This window comes from Arvicanthis niloticus, chromosome 25 (assembly GCF_011762505.2).
Source record: "Arvicanthis niloticus isolate mArvNil1 chromosome 25, mArvNil1.pat.X, whole genome shotgun sequence".
NCBI lineage: Eukaryota > Metazoa > Chordata > Mammalia > Rodentia > Muridae > Arvicanthis > Arvicanthis niloticus.
The window spans coordinates 36,336,851-36,355,706 of record NC_133433.1 but is presented as its reverse complement, the minus strand read 5'-3'; the positions used below and the strand labels follow the sequence as shown (position 1 = coordinate 36,355,706).

General features: G+C 35.8%; 1 protein-coding gene and 1 pseudogene across 2 annotated transcripts in view; one reads left to right on the top strand and one right to left on the bottom strand.

The window, feature by feature from the left end:
• Positions 1 to 18,856, bottom strand: part of Sntg1 (syntrophin gamma 1) — a 728,479-nt gene that overhangs the window by 465,276 nt on the left and 244,347 nt on the right. The gene's annotated exons all lie outside the window — the stretch shown is intronic.
• LOC143438362 (large ribosomal subunit protein eL32 pseudogene) lies at positions 3,637 to 4,084 on the top strand (annotated as a pseudogene).

Below are 18,856 nucleotides of genomic sequence, written 5' to 3'. Positions count from 1 at the left end.
CAATCCCTAACACTATTAGTGATGCTATGCTTTGCTTGCAGACAGGAGTCTAGCATGGCTGTCCTCTGAGAGGTTTTACCCAGCAGCTGACTGAGACAGACATAGATACCTACAGCCAGGCACTGGATGGAGGTTGGGGACCCCTATGGAAGAGTTAGGGGAAGGATTGAAGGAACTGAAAGATATGGCAACCCCACAGGATAACACTGTCCTGGACTTCTGGGAGCTCCCAGAGACTGGGCTACCAACCAAAGAACATACATGGGCTGGTCTGAGGCCCCCAGTACATATGTAGCAGAGGGCTGCATTGTCTGGCCTCAGTGGAAGATGTGCCTAATCCTGCAGAGACTTGGTGTCCCAGGGTTGGGGGAATACCTGAGAGGAAAACCTCTCAGAGGGAGGGAGGATGGGGGAAGAACTCTGCAAGACAAGACAGGAGCAGCACTTGGTATGTAATACCAAATACATAAAATGATTAATTAATTTTAAAAAAGAACTTGAGAAATCCCAAGTTGGCCTCTCAAGTCATATAAGTGAACATATTAAATTATTGTCTCTATTTTTCTTGTAAATTTTATTCCAAATCTAGAATTACCTTTTGTTTAAGTGACTGATAGAACTGTATCATGAAATGCTCTTTCTGAGAAAAGGTGTATATAATATTTCTGTATATTTAAAGTCTACAAATGTTAATATGTTTACAAGTATCTACAAGAAACTTTGCAAAAACAAGTTTCCTCACTATCTTAGTCTTGGATGTTATTGTCACTCCCAAAGTTATCCATACTCCTTGGTTACCACTCTGAATTCTCTCAACATCTTTTAATTGTCAAATATTGTACTCCAAGTAATTTCTTAAATAACATTAGAATTTTCAGTTTTATGAAATGTTAAAATTCACTGGTGTTAAAATATTTTGGCATTTGTCATGGTTAATATTGTCCATTTGACAGAATCTAGAATTACCAAAGATCAAGTCTCAAGGCATGTCTGCAAGTAACTGTCAAGATAGGTCAGTTGAGAAGAGGTCTACAGTATGCTGACTGTATTGTCTCATAGGCTTGAGTTCCAAACTACATAAGAGAAAAGGGTGCTGCAGATCATGAGGGCTCATTTCTCTTGAAATGACTGTTAAAATGTGACCATCTGCTTCATCTTTCTGCCATGCTGCCTTCCCCTCCACTCAAACTGTAAGCTAGAAGAAATCATTCCTCTCCTAAGTTGCCTTTGTCAGCTATTTGGTTAAACAATAAGAAAAGTAATTAATATGAGAATTGGCAATGAGATGGATGTTGTTGTTGGGATAAATCAGCTCTGTGGTTCGTAAGCCTTTGGAGATGGTTTACTAGTTGGTTAAGACTCTTAAATGTTGAAGACTATGGGCGTGTATGGAAGTTTAGACTAGGCAAGCCCTTCAGTCCTGTAAGCACAGATGAATGGACCATTTTCTTTTGTGGGTTCAGCAAATTAGAAAGTTAGAAGAAATATAAATATTAAAGCCCCAATTTATGGGATTTCTAAGCAGAACAGAGACACTATAGAGAAAAGGGAGGGAGGGTGCTTGGGTCACATTCAGGCTGTATTCTGCCCATTTACTGAGCATTTGCATTGCTGAATTTTAAAGTAATAGACTAACTTCTCCACTAAAAGACATTTCAAGAGAAGAGGATTTTCAGATCATGGGACGCTAATGCTTGAGGCTTTTTATTTATAGCTGTATTGAGAGAGCAAAAGGATGCCAGAAAAAATGTGACTTTTATTAGGAGTGGAGTACGAGCCCATTTAATGTTGAGGCGAACACAGATAACAAAGCTTCTGTGGTTGTTAAAGAGATTCGTGCCATTAAAGTAATCATTTTCTTCACAGGCAGTAAAGCATGGTGGCCTGATTGCAAGATTCCACTTGTTGAAAGCTCTAGCTGATGAAAATAGAAACACATCTTACAAGAGAGTTGCTGAAATGAGAATGGTACTCAAAGGGTCTCCCAAACAACTGTCCCTGTAGAAAGAAGCCACCACAGCAACTGTGACCTAAGGGGACCAAATTGCATCCTAACCTGGCATTAGAATGTGGAAGGATTGCCCTGTGGTTCTGGTTTTATAGACATGAAAAAATGTAAGAATATGTGTTGTATTAGAGGCTAATACCAAGGTTCCAGAAATATACTGAAGCCAGATGTGCAAGGCAGTATTAGATCCTCTGGAAGGGAGTCCCAAAGAATCATTACATAAAACTATGGGGAGTTGAAGAATACATTGAAATGCACACTCCACAATGTCTGTGAAATCAGAAGAAGTCTATGAATGAAACCTCCTAGCATGCAGTAGAGTCAGCATAAGGGAGGGATTCGGCGTGCTGCAGGCAGCATGGTTGGAGCTGAGAGTCTGTTCAAAACATTAGAGCACAACTGATTCATCACAAGCCCTACAGACCTGCAGGAAGCTGAAGCTTTTCCAGCTAGTTTGCTGTGCTTTGGTTTTGCCTTGGGTCTATCATTACTTGTTGGTACCCCATATCTTCCCTTTTGGAAGTGTCATTGTATATTGAAACTATGTAACTTGATATCTGTTTTATACTAGCTGACAGTTTAAGAGATTGTCTTGACTTTCAAAGGTAACTCAGATTTTGGACTTTTAAACAATCTAGGACTTGGCATAGACTCTGGGAACTTTTAAAGTTAGACCAAATATATTTTTGCATCATTAAATTTTTATAAGCTTATGTGGAGAAGAGGTGAGATGTTATGTGTTTAGAATGTCTGGAAGTTGACAAAAAGTCAACTTGACAAAAAAAAAAAGTCAAATTGACAAAAAGTCAACTTTAATGGTTAAGATTGTCAATTTGTCAACAAGTTTTTTGCCATATCATTGAACCATTTTCAAAATTACAGATCCACCTGAAAGTGGGGGCACCATTTTGTGGTCTGAATCCTAAACTATATAAAAAGGAGAAAGCAAGTTGAGCTTCCATCTGTATTGCTTTGCATGTTGACTATGGCTACCTTATGAACAGTTGCCTTATCTTCCTGCTGCCATTCCTTCCCCTCCCTTGATGGACTGGATGGAGCCCCTCAAAGCAGGAGCCAAAATTAACCCCTCTTCCTAAAGCTGCTTCTTTTCACCCAAAAGGGAGAAGAAACAACTACTCGGCCTTTCTGAATACTAGAGTGCCTAAGGTTTTCGTTTTTGTTTTGATTTTTGGTGCTCTAGACTACAGGAAATTTATTGTTTTCCTCCTTTAAAATTGATGTTTTCTTGCCCTATCTTATTAGGAGTGATAGTTCAGCAGAAAAGATTGCAACGGGCCTACTTTAAAGTCTGGTATGATGCTACTTACCTCTAGAGAGCATTCACGTTTGCTTCTGTCTACACATCTGTAGCCAAAATCATGCTTGGACATTTAAACTAAATTTAAATCTAGAGGACATCTTGAAGCTGAATAGTATTCCCTTGGGCACCTGTCTATGCAAGCTTACTGTTATTCTAGTCTGTGACCTTTTGAGACCCCAGTACTTGGAAAACCTTACCTGCAAATGACTGATCTCTAAAGTTTAACAAAAATGTTGGATTCATTCAAAATTTTAAAAAGAGGAGCTTCCTCGGTGTTGCCTGCGAGGTGGCTGCCATCTGCTTTGCACCATCATGGCTGCCCTCCGGCCTCTGGTGAAGCCCAAGATCGTCAAAAAGAGGACCAAGAAGTTCATCAGGCACCAGTCAGACCAATATGTGAAAATTAAGTGAAAACTGGCAGAAACCCAGAGGAATTGACAACAGGGTGCGGAGAAGATTCAAGGGCCAGTCCCTGATGCTCAGCCTTAGTTATGGGAACAACAATAAAACCGAGCACATGCTGCCCAGCAGCTTCCGGAAGTTTCTGATCCACATATGTCAAGAAACTGAAAGTGCTGCTGATGTGCAACAAATCTTACTGTGCTGAGATTGCTTAGGACGTGTCCTGTAAGAACCAAAAAGCCATCGTAGAAAGAGCAGCACAGCTGGCCATAAGCGTCACCAATCCCAATGCCAGGCTACACAGCAAAGAAAATGAATTAGATGGCCTGTGTGCATGTTTGGTATTTAAATAAAACCACAAAAACTACCCCAAAAAATACAAAGGAAAATGCAGGCACATATTCTCCTTGATAGTGATGAACCTTCCAGATCATTTGCCCTGGGATATACTAGTTTTCTCTTTTCTCATGTTGGAGAGTACACGTATGAGTGGTCAATATTGTGTGTGTGTGTGTGTGTGTGTGTGTGTGTGTGTGTGTGTGTGTGTGACTGTGCAAATCATGTTGAAAGGTCAACATTCAAATGGTAACTAAACCTGAAAATCTATATTAACCCCTCCAACTTCACTTGTCTTTAACGGTAACTAATTCTGGAGGACACATGCTGAGTTAAATATGATTAGTCTTTCACTAGTATTGTTGTAGATTATACTTTTGACATGTTATGTTTCAAGGACTTGAAGAACATTTGAGTATACCAACAGCTCTTCCTTTGAACTATACACAAGTCAGTGGAGTGACCTATTGTAGTAGGCATATAGGAAACAACCAGGAAACCCTATTAATTTTACCATCTTAAACTATAAAAGAAACAGCTGACTGCATTTTCATTTTAGTTAAACAATATTAGACTTTGATTTCTTTCTTTTTTTTTCTCTCCTCTTTAATCCTGTAGAGGTTAACTTGGCATTTGATTTGTTCTTCCCCAATATTCTTGTGAATTACCTATCATAAATTGTTTCCATTGTTCCAAGAATTGACTGACCATAATATGTTTTATGGCATGTTAACTATCTGACCATTAAAACTGTAACATGTCTGAATATAAACCTATGATGTGTACTTTTCCCATGATCACATAAATACTTGCTAAATTCCACTTGTTATCACTATCTCATTTGCCATAAAAGAAGGATCTTTCTGCTTCTAGTCTGGATTGCTTCATTCTCCTGGCAAGGGAGACTGTTATGTCCTGGGTTTTGACACAACAGAGCATGTATTCCACAAAGATCCGTATGCTATAATTACATCTGACTACAGAACATGAGTTTCTCCTTGTTTTTTCCTTTGATTTTTACAAAAGCAAAATTAGGTAATATTTAGGTAAGAGTAAAGTTAATATAACAGGTTACATAGAGCAGTTAATTACCCAACACATGTAAGTCTCTGAAGATAGGTCTCAGCCCAAACAAAAGTAATTTCCTCTTGGTGAATTCAACATTCATGTCTGATCTCTACAATGTTTTGGGGCTAAAAGTTACTTTTGGGTTTTAACATTATGAGCCAGTTACTTTTCTGTTATTATTGTTCTTTGTTGGGCTTTTCCACCAGGGTCTTTCTTCCTTCTTTGTTGATGTTGTCTCTCATGAGGACCAGTGTTTTACTTGCCTTTTATGACAGTTGAATCATGAGTGATGAGACTTTCTTATCTATGGAATGTTTCTGGCTTTGAATGATGAATTCTTTCGCTCAAGTTCTTGAGAAGAATAAACAAGAGAAAGTTAGTGAATTCTAGACTTGCTTCTTTTGGAAGCAAGGTAGAAGAGGAGATTCTCTTGTAAAAGCTGAAGGATAGTCTTATTCCCATAAAGACTCTTAGTTAAAGCTTGTCTCCTTTTTTTTTCTTCCACTTGAAGCCAATATCCACAAATAGTTTCCTGTATTGCTTATCAGAAACTTGCTTCCTTTTAAAATTTGATATTTCCTTTAAAATTTTTACAGTCTGTTTTATTAGGTTCTTGTAATAACTTATCACCCAGTTAGAACACAGAGTTTTTTCTGACTGTTTTCCTGGAGAAGCCCTGTGAAGTAGAAAGCCACAGACAATCTGAGAGTAAACTTCAATTTGGCTGCTTTTCAACACTTGGAATGAGTGCTTCTTCCTCTGGGGAATTTATCATGCTATCTATTGGTGACTCTGCTCTCTACACAGGAAGTTGTTTTGTTTTTTTGTTTGTGTTTGTTTTTTGGGTTTTTTTTCTGTGTATCACATGCCATAGCATAGCCACTGTTCAACAACCCTCTTCATACAGGATACTGTGTTTGCATCATTTGTCAATTTAGCTATAGTCCAACTTCTCTATGCCTTCAGTTTACAACTACCTATCATGTCCCTTATTAATTACTCTGCTAATTATGGCTGATGACTACCATTCCCTTTGCCTTCCCTGTATTTTTCTTTTTAATTTATAAGACATTGTTACCATAAAAAATATTATTTCAAATATAACACTAATTTAATGAAAACTTCACCTCAACTTCTGTACTTAAATAATGTGGTAGTGTCAAGAAATCTGAGTTCTAACACTTCTAAGAAGCTGATCTTATTCTTCTAAGAATGCATAATCCCTACATGTAGGGGTGTGAGGTAAGTGTGAATAACTATCATAATGAAGTTCTTCTTCTGTACTGAGCTGTAATGTAATTGAATGGGAATGGACCCTTAGAACCTGGAATGGTTGAAAGGTATTCATAGGTAAAGTAAAAATTCCAACCCTATCTTTTCAGATCTATTATTTTATAGTACTCTACAACTGTCTTTATACTCTTTATATTTCTCAATGATGTTGTTAAGTACATTATTCATGTTAATCAGTGGAAAACACTGTTCTCATTTAGTAAAAGGACATTCATATTTGAAGGTAAATTTTAAAATCAAATTAGAAAAAAGTGACAAAAGCCACATGCCCAAACTTTATGAAGAATTATCCCCTGCTGAAATAATGTTTCTAAGTTTGAACTCATAAAAACACCAATTTCATGGTCTGATGTAATTCGGAGTTCATTATAGTTGATGTCAACTCACATAGTCTCAGTTAATAGCAATGTTAGCACAAAGAATTGAAGTACTGAAACTGGGCTAGCAGCTTTCTTCCTGCAGTACTCAGGAGGAAGTTCTCTGCAATCTGTTTTCTTTCTTCACCCTCACAGATGTACTTGCTCATTCCTCTTTTGGTTCAGTTATGTAATCAGAGCTCAGGGCTAGAGATAGTCCATCTTCAGAACCTCCTGTCCTTCATCAAAAGACTAGAAGGCAATTCCTCTGAACTGCTAAAGATGTCAGGGTGACTGTGTTTCCATTGGAGACAAGTTTGCATAACGTAAACTTTGATTATCATGTGTAATGATAATATATCATTAATTAATAATTAATGTAATAATTATATAATAGATTCTATAGTTAAATCATAAACTTCAGTGCTGTGTGCTTACACTGTTTTCTATTAAATCTGTAATTAGCTTGTATTTTATATATGGACTAGACAAATGCTTCCCTCCATAAATCCTTGTAAGGATGGAGACGGAAACAAGTTAGACAAACTGTTGTGTTTACAATATATATCAGAAACTGATTTTTTCATATTTAAGTCTGACATATAACAGATATAATAACTTACTCTTTGAGCCTCCTTAGTCCTTGGAAATAAAACTATTCCCCTTTTGAACACTAATACTCAGGCTGATATGGTTCTATTAGAATTTTGCTACATGATGCCTTTTCTCAGTGATATGAAATGTTACCGAATATAGACATAAACTAACCATACTTTAATTCATGATACTTAAGTCAGTAAATATAATCAAGATGTGGTTTTACTTACATGAGATTAATATATCTGCTAAATTGAATAGCAAATTTAAAATACAGTTTCTTTGGCACTAGTATATTTATTACTGTTTTATAGCAGTACATTTAAAACATATTTTCCTGCATCTATCCATGAGACGGTTTTCTCTATATTCAGCATTAAATTCTCTCTTCATCAGCATGAGTAGAGACTCTGGTGATCTGATCAACTTCTGACCCCTTGTGTCTTCAATGGTAACTGTTCAAATACTATGCTAACATGCATTTTGGAATGAGGACGTGTTATAGAAAGTAAAAATTCCACTAGTATTTATTTTTGGTGAGTCTAATATAACCTTCTTTTATAACCTTTCCTTGGCTTGTAAAATGGACTTTTAAGAAGCTGAAACTTGTTTTCTAATCTATAAATACATTCAAATATTATGATTTATTCATATATTTTCATTCTTTATATGTGTGTGTATGTATAGTATGGTTGTGTAAATATATCAGTGTATATACACACTTGTGTGTTTTTTTTTATATTTTTAAAAAACACATGAAATTATCAAACTTAGACCTAAATATAGTTTTAAGTACCTGTTCTAATAACCACTACCCAAACAAATTTGTGAAACAGTCGTGTCTTAGTAATTTAAAAGGAACACATGGTAAATTAGATGTTAGCACCACTACTCCCTAGTCTTTTGAAACTTTTAAAACTATGGAGTTATTGACTTCACCTTCTTTCAAAAAAGTCTTTAAAAAACAAAAAGCTAATTACGTAAATTGTTGCACATTTGATAGAGTTGGGTGCATGCCTGTAATCCAAACATTCTGTAGTGGAGGCATAGGCCTCAGAAGAGCAAGGTTATCTTATAGCTACTATAGCTTGAAGCTAGCCTGCACTATATAAGGTGTCGTAAAATCAATTAGTCAAGCAACCAACCAGTAATTTAACCATCCAATAGATGATTATTGACAAAATGTGCAGTCTTCCTGGAAAGTCACTGGGCAAATATTGTCTGGAGCTGGAGCTTCCCACCCACCCACCCCCAACATGATCTGTAAATTCCATTTTTCCCTCTCTCTCTCCAACCCCTTTGGCTCAGAAAGTCTCCAAACAGAGAAAAAACGAAGTGCAAATTTGCAGTTTAATAGTCCTGACAGCTCTCTCAACCTCACTCCTCACTCAAGCCCCCACCCTAGATGACCATACCTAGGCACAAGCCCTGAATATAACAGACATGTCATTTTCCATTGCTTATGATCCATAAAAATCTTCCCCACTATAGTCTTCCCTCAAGTTTTTTCCAGTCTTGTTCCCTAAGGCTGGTGAACTCTCCCGGGAGCCTGTTCTCAAATAAGCTTGCCTCTTTTTACTTTTAATTTGGCTTGAATTGACTTATTTTGTCAGTGGAGAAAGCCTATTAAATAAGAGGAAAGAAGTTGAGAAAGAGTGATATGGAAACCTCGACAATGACTTTATACCAGTAATGTCACAGATCTTGTAGTGACAGTAAACACTTTACTAAGCCAACATGAGCACTAACCATATTCTAAATATATCTGTCCTTACATCCACAGTAAGTGTCGTCTCCACTCTTCATCATGAAAGCCTCTCTTCATAACAGATGAAAAGCAACACAGAAAATCACAACCAGCTCTCTGGGCAATAGAAAAGCTTCTAGGCCTGTATACTTGCCCCTAGAGAAAATATAAATAACTACATCTTGCTTTTCACAAATAAAAATGGACCCAGAGATTTGTTTCCCTTCATCTCCAAATCTAGAGGAAATGCCACAAATCAGATATCTCTTGGTTATAGTATTAGACATTTTAGTGCACAGTTGGTTGTTATTGTTGCTTTCAGTCTTGTGGGGTAGGGTGCACTAGGACAGAAATACACAATAGAGGAAGTTATTCATGTTGTGGGATGAATTTGGGAAATAAATAAATAAATAAATAAATAAATGGAAGTACAGGGACCCCAGGAGACTCTTTCAATTGTATTCCTGCAATGACCTAACTTCCTCTAACTGTGCCTCTAGCTCTTAACATTTCTACTATCTCCAAGGGCTTGGGACAAAGCATTTATATGTAAGCCTTAAAGGACATTTAAAGTCTAAGCCATCCAAAATTTTCAGCTTTGTCAGGGTTTTAGTAGCATACTTACCCCATTAACTAATGTTTATTATTTGCCGTTTTGCCATGTATCATTTGCTGTTTTAAATGTCAAAGCCTAGAGTAAACATACTAAAGAAATCCCCAAATCAAAATATAACTAGAGAAAAGACTTACTAAACTTGGACAGGAAAATAATATTGTATAAGTTATAAGTAATACTGATGGAATTTTTAAAAGCTGAAAACATAAAGCAATAGAATATATTCAAGGTTATCTCCAGACACCTGGAAAATAGAAAGACATATGTCCCTCTACTCACAAACTGAATGTAATGGTTTAAATAGGTATGGCCTCCATGGACTGCTGTGTTTGAGTGCTTGGCCCATAGGAAGTGGTACTATCAGGATTTGTGGCTCTGTTGGAGTTGGTGTCCCTTTGTTGGAAGAAGTGTGTCAATGTAGGGGCAGGCTTTGAGGTCTCCTATGCTCAAGCTATGCCCAGTGTGGTGCACAGTTTCCTCTGCTACCTGTGGATCAAGATGTAGAACTTTCAACTACTTCTCCAGCACCATGTCTGCCTGCATTTTACCATGTTTCCCACCATGATGACAATGGACTAAACCTCTGAAACTGTAAGCCATCCACAATTAAATGTTTTCCTTTAAAAGAGTTGCCCTGGTCATGGTGTCTCTTCACAGAAATTTAACCCTAACTCTTGGGTGTCATTCAGCCCAAGGTAGAATCTTAACTTTTATTTTGTCATATGAACAGATAGCCTATCTAATTTTTATGTTTGTATATAAACACCACTCATATTTTCTTTGAGTTTACTTTCATTGCTCAACAATTAGTCACAAGAACATAATGATTCAGTAAGAAAAATCTATTTGAAAAAAATTACTACTTGGTTATTAAGCTGTTGGAACCTGTGTTTATGCATAGTAGGTCCACCCCCCCCCCCTACCTCCTTGAACACATACACGGGATGGCTTCTATGCAGAAGCTAAAAGGTGTAGCATTGTTGAAATCATGTGGTGTATACACTTCGATTGTGCAACTATTATATGTGTATATCTCAAATGCATAGAAGAAATAATGACTAGACCACATAATCACTGCAGCACAAAACTGAAAGGCAGACTAGTTGTTTCTGATTGGAGCATGGTGAGACATCATTGGAATGCTCATTGCTGCCTATAAACAGCTAAAACTCCTGGGCACTGCTGCCTACACATTGTTTGACAGATATTTAAGAATATTCCAGAGAAATCTTCTACTCAAAGTGGTCAGTCTGATTTTATGACACAGCTGTTCAAAACAAGTGAATGGGCTTTTGAATCCTCACTAATTGAGCTGCCTCACTGACAAACTATCATCTGTTCTACCCAACATACTTTTAGAATTTGAAATTATCTGCCACTGAGCACATACAGACACACACATGCACATGCACATAAGCACATATTCATATGCAGGTTTGGGTGAATACATTGTATGCTAGATACATGACGAACTCTCACATCACTGTAGATCTAAAATAGGAAAACAGAAGGAGTTTTGTTTTGATTGTGGGGAATTATTACCAGCTTGTGCTTGCCTTGCTCTTCTCTTTCTCCTATTAGACCATGAACCTCTGGGAAGCCTGGGTTGTATGTGTTTCTGTGCTTATCACACATCATCAAAATGTTTGTTTCAGAAATGCTCAGTTCTCTGGGAGTGACCATTTCCCTGGATTCATGCAATCCCATTTCATCCTCTACCCTATGTTGTTTTATAGAGAGCTATTTCTTCTACAAGTGATGTTCATTCCTCAGATATGATAGGCTCCCAAGCATCCATTAGAGAAGACAATCCACAAGACTCCTCATGGCTAAATGGACCCCTACCTTTAATGGGATGAACAGCAGGGAGAAAATGTGTTACCCAGGCAACAGAGCTGCCTGGTTTAAATGACTTTCCTGATTATCACAACAAAAGCTGACAGAGAAAAATGTGGTAGAAAGTGCCAAGTTCATATTAAATTTGACAATAAAAGAATAATGAAAAATTCAATACTTTTGAATGAAAGTAAATTTTCTGGACTGCTTTTAATATTGTCAAATTATAATCGTCATGCATTTGCATTTGTTGAAGTTATTGGAATTATAGAAGATATTAAGTAGTTTCTTGCAGAGCACAGCTTGTCATTTTTACCTAGTTCATTATCAATTTCAATTTTAGAAACACACATATCTCTAAAAAGCCTGTTGGTCTTGTCCAAAGCTTTATGTACTAATGTTGGTCTTGCCCAGGGCTGTATTTACTAAACATTTGTAAAACAAAAAACAGAACCACAAGGCTGAATTTTTAAATTTTATTTTAGAATGAATTTTAATTAATAAACAGCAACAGATAACAGTTCTAAATTGTATTTTCTGGCCACGGGTGTTGCCTGTGACCCAAATAGCTTGGTCAGCCTCACTGGTGACATGGTTTAACAAGAGCCCTGATCATACAATTTTCCTGTTGTGATTAGTGTGGGGAAATCAGCACAGTACAACGCCTACTTTCAGGTCTTAAATATCAGAAGTATAACTCATGTGGAGAAAGATAAATGTAGAACTCAGCATTTATCAATCAATTTAGTCAATTCAAATGCCAGTCAACAACTGTCATAATGAAGAAATACTCAGATTTTGGTGCAAAGGCAATGGAATGGTTGGCTATAATTAGACTGGCATTAGTGGGGCACCCACCTGAGTATGTATATGTCTGCTCTAGATAGGCTTTGCTAAATAAATGAAGAACTGCCTTGGGTGTGTAGTCCTATGGAATGAGGTGCTGAACTAAATAAATGGATAAACTAAATAGATAAAGGATCAAGGCAGCTGAGAAGCAGAATTGCACTTTCTCTTCTTCCTGCCTGCTATGACTCTTATTCTGTCATCCCCTTTCCTATGATAGATGGACTCAAAACATGAGCTAAAGAATATTTTCTCCCCACTAAGTTGTCAATTCCAAGGTTTTTTGTTTTTTGTTTTTTTTTTTAACAAGGCAAGGAAAAATAACTAAAATAGGATTTTATCTGAATTTCACTTTGTCATAATAATGAAAATATTTTGAAAACAAACTCCCACACACATGCTAGACGTAGCACTAATAGAAATCAGTGAGCCAAAAAAAGTCATGAATGAAGAAAGAGAGTTAGTCAGAAAGAAGAGACAGACGACAGAGGCCAAACGAAACTAATGATGAAGTAGGAATTATTTAAACACATTATGTATCTGTACAAAACTGTCATGATGATGCTTTATTATTTGAGATTAACATATGCTAATGAAACTGCAAAATCCTTTGTAAAGGCTTTATATTTTTTCATTAGTTCATTTTATGTATTTTTAAAATAAATTTTATTACATTATCTCCCACTACAATCCTAGGCTAGTGAAAGTATGGCTGTAAACTGTCAGTGAAAAACAGCATGTTTGCAGAAGGTTTCACAATGCCAGTGGCATCTAGAAAGAGCAATTTGGAGCATGAGTAAAGTCAACACAACACATGTGCAACTTGGCTGCTAATCCAGTTGACTTTTTTAAAAATCCTGTTACTTATATTAATCAAAGCACCACAAAATCAATTTTGTTTATAAGCTATGCTTATAAAACCAGATACTATTCTGAGATATTTGATAAAATTTTGGATGTTTTATAACTCAAGTTTGGAAATCTCTCTATCATTTGTGTGTACTATAGCTCTATTTTAAAATTAAGCATATCATTAAGAATTTCTACTTGATCTTACAATTAAATAAATTTTTTTACATTTGTTTTTGTATTCATGAAATGTCTAGGTTGACAGTCTACAAAAAATATACTTGAGATATAGGTCATTCACATCAGTGTGGTTAGAGACATAAGGGCTGGCAATGAAAAATGAATATTCTAGAATAATCCACTGAAGCATTATTTGAATCCGAACAATGTAGCGTTCTTTTGAGTTCATCTCAGAATTTCATTCATTAGCAAAAAGAAAAAAAAAGACTATCTGTTATATGCCTAGTGCAGAATTAAATAATATAAAAATATGAAAATTAGCACGTCCACATTGAAAGAAAAAGGTTTCAATTGTAGACATTTACAGAGAAGAATGCCTATTTCACCAGGCATTCTTAATTTGGGGAATCCAGATATGAATGGTTTTTGCTTTAATGTATTAAAATATTGTTAAATTTAACTTTAATGTTCATGTCTGTACACCAAATAGAGCAGTTACTTTCCCCCCAGAGACCGTCACTTCAGTTTTCAGAATTTCTTGAAACTGAAAGGTCACCAAGGCAGGATTGCCCTTTATAAAGATCATCAATAGCAACAAATTTATTAGGTTGAGAAATAATAAATATGTTGCAAAATTGTATAGACATCATGTAGACATTGTCGTCATCTTATTTTGTTTCATAGCTTATTTTAAACTAAAAATTTTGTGCTATTCTCCACTAAAATTATTGTAAGATTTAATTACAAATATAAATTATACATATGCATTCATTATAGACATATGTTTGTAGCAACTAGATATGCAAATATCTAACAAATAGCCTGGAAAGGATAGTTAATTAAACCTTTAATTAACTCTGGGTGAACCCCTGTTTTCTGGTTGAAAATATATATATATATATATATATATATATATATATATATATATATATATATATATATCACTTATAATGTTTAGGCTTTACAGATAGAATATATTCAAACAGAAAAATCTAAACTCTGCTATTAAATATCACAGCTATACCACTCCTTGGCATATACCCAAAGGACTCAACATCCTATTTCAAAAATACTTACACAGCTATACCCATTGTTACTCTAGTCATAATAACTAGGAAATGCAAATAACCCAAATCTCCTCCATCAGTCAAGTAGATAATGACAATGTGGTATATACACTCTCCAGAATACTATTCATCTATAAAGAAAAACAAAATTATAAACTTTTCAGGTAAATGGAGGAAACTAGAAAAGATCCAGAAAGACAAATGTATATTCTGTCTCATAACAGTTTTCTAGATTCAAATTTCAGATGTATATGCACAGTGTGGAGTAACTGGAGAAACTAGAAAAGTGCAATGGGATCATTGCCAGGTACAGGAGCAATAGAGAGGGTACAGATAATCTGATCTGAAAAATATTAAATGACAGGGCATAAACAGGGAGTAGAGTGAAGATGGATTCAGGAAGTAAATGGGAGAGTGAAATAACAATAAACTGTTTGAAAAAGTCATAAGGAAACATATTATTAACTACCAAAAATATCTTATAATACAGGTAAGTCTGAATATAAATATACATAAATAGTCTAAATGAACTTTTTTTAAAATCTGGGATGACAGTGCTTTTTGCAGCAACTAAAGATCACCTAACAAAAACTCCAACTAGACATAAGAATTCCTCTTTTGTGTTATTGATTAAAGTTATCCAAGAGACTTTAAAAACTTACACTCTATTGCTATTACCTCTGATTGTCCCCACGATGAAGAAGGTAATTCTTTAGTGCAGCAAACACCATGCACATGGCACAGACCTTAGAGGACCTGAGCTGGAACTGACCTGAATCCTTCCTCCCTGAGTATTGGCTTCAGAAGGCACTAGGCAAGCTTCCAAGGAAGGGAAACAAACAATAGTCCTACCCATCTATGATGCCTATGAACCACTACAATTACCAGTGTGAAACCATAGTCCTATGCATTCACTAGTGGCATGAATACTTCCTTGCCTTCAACCAATAGCTCTCTATTCGATTGTGCCAATAAAGACTCAGGAGCTAGATGCTGAGGTGAAAGCCTGCTAGCTCAGAGAGGTAGAGAAAGGACACAGCTAAACTTCCTCTTCATCAGACATTCCAAAAGGAAACTTTCCTCCACACTCATTTCAAAAACCCTTCAAATTCAACTTCCCTTTTACTGTCTGTGTCTTTCTTTATCCATCCTCTTGACTCTCTTTTACTCTGTATAGTTTTTTCTTTCTACTTTCATTCCCTATCAAGTTCTTCCTTGCTCTGCCGCTTGACCTATGGTTGAATTTATTTAATTCTGTTTATGATAAACAGAAAGCTCTTGGATTAAAGCAATGTGCTCAGGCTGAGCCACACCACAACTAGAAACAGTTTTTCCATTAAATAAATTTAATCTCAGGGTTCATAGCATGATCAAATATCTTGCAATACTTTAGTTAAACTTAAGACCCATGCAACAGGATGAAAGTCATGTCTGAGCCTGAAAACATAGCCAAATATGTAGTTGAGTCATAGATCTTGGAGAAGAACCTACAGTCATCATTTTACTCAACCAGCATAATTCTTAACTGCATTCTAAATATTAGTCCTTATGCTCACAGATGAGTGTAGTCCTCATGCCTCATCAAAAAAAATTTCTTTTGAAAAAGGTGGAGGAAACTTCAGGAAAACACAGCTAGTCAAAATGTATAGTTGTGGGCTCAGTCCCAATGCATATATCTACAAAAGATTCCAGTACTTTAGGCAAAGGGAATACTGCAGAAAAGTAGGAAGAAATATTGTAAGAGCATGAGCAGAGAGATTGCTGTGAAATTGTGTCTCCTAGTAATGTCAGAAACTACCCCCATAATGTCTCACCAACATAATTGCTTAAAAATTAGTTTAATGCTATGGTACCAATAGAGATACCAATGTAAACAGGAAAAGCCTCAAGACTTCCGCCCTACACAAAGAACTAAACACAACTACAGAATGCTGAGAGCAAGAGAATAGACTTCTCCAGGGAAGAGTATACCAATTATTTATTCATTACCAAATGGTCAACTCTGAAAAAAAGATACAAGTAACAAAATTCAGACAGAGCACGTTGTATTTAGGAATATATATACATATGTAACAACATTGAATGAAAAAGGAGCTATGAGTTTGAAAGAGCAAAAAATGAGTATATGAGATAATGTTTGGATGGAAAAAAAGAATAAAGAAATGATATAATTATTCAAAAAGAAAAGAAAAGATTAAAAATAACTAAAATGAAAAACAAAATTTTAAAATAAAAATAATAATATACTAAAAAATAAATTCATTACATTAGCAGTTAGATACTTTCTCAAGTAAATTTCTATGTGAAATATCTGTAAATAATTACAAATTCAAAAGGAAGGTCAACCCAACTAGAGGAGACACTGGTGGACCCAAGGCTGGACTCTTCGAAAGAAAGCTGAACTGCACAGCCATTTGATGCACAGGCCCAAACATTAACAAAGACTCAAAGGACATGACAGATCCAACATCTGAAAAATTATACCTATATGCCTATATACCTATATGCCTATATGCCTATATGCCTATATGCCTGTATGCCTGTATACCTGTATACCTGTATGCCTATATACCTATATACCTATATGCCTATATGCCTATATGCCTATATGCCTGTATGCCTGTATACCTGTATACCTGTATGCCTATATACCTATATACCTATATGCCTATATGCCTATATGCCTATATACCTGTATGCCTGTATGCCTATATGCCTATATATCTATATGCCTATATGCCTATATACCTATATACCTATATACCTGTATACCTGTATGCCTATATGCCTGTATACCTGTATACCTGTATGCCTATATACCTATATACCTATATGCCTATATGCCTATATGCCTATATACCTATATACCTATATGCCTATATATCTATATGCCTATATGCCTATATACCTGTATGCCTGTATGCCTATATGCCTATATATCTATATGCCTATATGCCTATATACCTATATACCTATATACCTGTATACCTGTATGCCTATATGCCTGTATACCTGTATACCTGTATGCCTATATACCTATATGCCTATATGCCTATATGCCTATATGCCTATATACCTGTATGCCTGTATGCCTATATGCCTATATATCTATATATCTATATGCCTATATGCCTATATACCTATATACCTATATACCTGTATACCTGTATGCCTATATGCCTGTATACCTGTATACCTGTATGCCTATATATCTATATGCCTATATGCCTATATGCCTATATACCTATATGCCTATATATCTATATGCCTATATGCCTATATACCTGTATGCCTGTATGCCTATATGCCTATATATCTATATGCCTATATGCCTATATACCTATATACCTATATACCTGTATACCTGTATGCCTATATGCCTGTATACCTGTATACCTGTATGCCTATATACCTATATGCCTATATGCCTATATACCTATATACCTATATGCCTATATATCTATATGCCTATATGCCTATATGCCTATATATCTATATGCCTATATGCCTGTATGCCTATATACCTATATGCCTATATACCTGTATGCCTATATACCTGTATGCCTGTATGCCTATATGCCTATATACCCATGTACCTATAACCATGTATCCAAAGCTTGTGGTTGAAACAATAAGTAATTTTTCAATAAATAAAATGACCTGAAGCCAAATGTCTGGGGCTTTTCACAGTTAGTGATGCAAAGTTGTAGTCATAGCGACAGCCAACATGGAGTAGGAAGTAGAGGATGGCCCTCATCATTAAGAACAAGGGTCAGATTTATTATTTGTTTTTACAAAACTGTGCATGACTATTGTCATCTAGTATATTAATTTTTTCAAAGAAAATTGTAAAATTTGTGGCTTTATAGCAAGGAAATTTTTCCTTCAAGTGTGAGTAAAAGACAAACATACCACTAGAAAGGGAGGATGCAAAAATTACATCAGTGGAAGAAGAGACTGAACTGATTGTGGCACACTTATTTTGTCAGTGTGTTATAAGAGAGCCATGTGTAAAAAAAAGACAAGGAAAAATGAGCCAACAAAACATTGAGGTGGACCACATCTCCGACTTACACTTTTATCTCTTCCGGTGCAATTCCAAGTTGTTTTTTTTTTTTAAGGGTAACATTGTGTTTGGAGACAACAGTCTATAAAGAAGCAAAATGAGTAATATGGATCTTGAGGGACATGTGTAAGGAAGGGAGACACATTACAGTACAAGACCTGCAAGTCAGATGGTATTCCATCCTGTGAAATTATTGCAAATATAAATTAGAAACCCTAGCAAATCAATTAAACTTTTACAAACAATGAATATTGCTGGCATGCTGTGG